The sequence below is a fragment of the Echinops telfairi genome, unplaced genomic scaffold (genome assembly GCF_000313985.2).
Source record: "Echinops telfairi isolate 266 unplaced genomic scaffold, ASM31398v2 ScPeMD7_7469;HRSCAF=8507_1, whole genome shotgun sequence".
In the NCBI taxonomy this organism is placed as follows: Eukaryota; Metazoa; Chordata; class Mammalia; order Afrosoricida; family Tenrecidae; genus Echinops; species Echinops telfairi.
In genome coordinates this window covers 99795337-99797780 of record NW_022111373.1, presented here as the reverse complement: position 1 = coordinate 99797780, position 2444 = coordinate 99795337, and positions in this window count along the sequence as shown.

Below are 2444 nucleotides of genomic sequence, written 5' to 3'. Positions count from 1 at the left end.
AGGGAGGGGAAAAACGAGGACCTAATGCAGGGGGCTTAAGTGGAGAGGAAATGTTTTGAGAATGATGAGGGCAATGAATGTACAAATGCGCGTTACACAATTGATGTGTGTATGGATTGTGATAAGAGTTTATGAGCCCCTAATAAAATGATTTTTTAAAAAAGAATACATTTAACAACGTATCTAATTAAGATTAGTAAGAACCTCTAGGTAGAAAATTTTAATACAGCCCTGAAGAAAATCACCAAACAATGACTTGAGCAAGTGAGAAGTTATTCTTTGTTCCTTATAAAATATTTCCGTGTATGACAATGTCAAATTTCCACAAGCTAATGGATAAATTTCATGCAATCCTGGCGTGAGGGGATTCAATAAGATTGTTTATGTATCTAGATAATTTGATCCTAACGTTTTATGCAAAAAGAAAAACATAAGATCAGTAGGCAATAAAATAGGAGGCCAATGAACATAAGAACAGCTAGGAAATACTGAAAGAAAGGAGGAAAATATGAAGAAGAGAAAAGCTCACAACTCCACCAACCTATGAAGTAAGGGACTATGACTAACAGATATTAAAACATACCTACAAGCATCTGTGATTAAAACAACGCTACTGGAGCTGGATAGAGAGGTTGACGGGATAAAATAGAACTAACTACAAATTTAGTATATGATAAAAAGTATGTTCTGAATCAGTGTAAAGATGATCTTTAAATTAATAGTACTAAGACAACTGGAAAAAATAAAATCCGACCTGTTCCTTGCACCATATACAAGAATAAACCTCAAATGAATTAGAGATCTAAGCATAGGAGAGAGATAATAGGGAGGGAGGGGAGATGAAAGGAGGGCAGGCAGGGAACATGGGCAAACTTCCCAGTACATTCTTGTTTAGGCTGAGTTCTCTAGAGAAGCCAAACCAGCGGTGCTTGTACGTGATGTATATTTACAACAAGAAAAGGCTCCTACAGTTGGAAAAGTGGGTAAGTCTAATTCTGTTGAAACCTGAGGATAGATGTCAGCTAAAGGTTCTCTTGGCTCCCTTAGCTGCAGGGGCTAATGAACAGGAAACAGGGACTGTTTAGAGATGGCTCAGGCGATGTAATGCTAGGTCAATGAACCAGATGCAGGATCCAAATCCAGCTGTAGAAGTCGACTAGGTACCACACACTGTCAATTTATAACAAGAGTAGGCCACACTCTGAATTATATCTCCCTCAATCATATCAATGTTGTGATAAAGCTATGGTTTAAATTCAAGAAAGGTGTGCTTCAGAGTTGTATCTTCCTTCCATACTTATTCAATCTGCATGCTGAACAAATCCTCAGAGAAGTGGATTCTGAAGAAGAACTCACCGTGAGGATGGAAGGGAGCTTCATGAATAACCTCTGACATGCAGATGACACAACCTGGCGTGCTGAAAGTGAGGAGGACTTGAAGTACTTGCGGATGAAGATCAAGGATTGCAGCCCTCAAAATGGATCCAATGTTAAGAAAACAAAATTCCTGACAACTTGCCAACAGATCGCATCATGATAAATGGAAAAAACGCTGAAGTTGTGGAAGATTTCATCTTTCTTGGATCCATAATCAGTGCTCTTGGAAGCAGCAGTCAAGAAAGCAATAACCCATTGCATTGGGACAGTCTGCTGCACCGCTTTTGAAAAGCAAGGGTTTTACTCGAGGACTAAGATGAGCCGTGGTCATGCTAAACCATGGTACTTTCAATTCCTTCAGATTCTTGTGAAGGTTGGTCGTTGAATAAGAGAGACCTGAGAAGAACTGATGTGTTTGATCCATGATGTGGGTGAAGAATACTGAAAGTACTGCCAGAAGAACAAACCAATCTGTTTTGCAAGAAGTACAGTCAGAATGCTCCTTCGAAGCAAGAATGGTGAGACTTCATGTCTTGGAGTTTGGGCATGTTTCAGGAAAGACCAGCCCCTGGAAAAAGACATCCTGCTTGGGAAAGTGGAGGGACAGTGAAAAGGATGGGTTGGTACAGTGATGACAGCAATAGGCTCCAACATAAGCATGGCTGTGAAGATGGACCAGGAGGCAGTTCGTTCTGTTGTGCACTGGGGCACTAGGAGTTGGAACCAACTCAACAGTGCCTAACAATTCTCTCCCCAACTGCTTAGCTGCTTCACAAAAGATCTCATCCCGGAGTTGACAAATTTTATAAATGACAAAACAGTCATGAGCAAAGATAAAAGGCAAATGACAAATTGGGAGAAAGTATTTTCTACATATATCACACTTAAAGACTTAATCCCTGACATTATAATATATATATTATAATCCCTGACATTATAATATATATATGGAGAAATATATATATTTCTCCATATATATATGGAGAAAATATTTTCAACATATATCACACTTAAAGACTTAATCCCTGACATTATACTATATATAGTATATATATACTATATATATA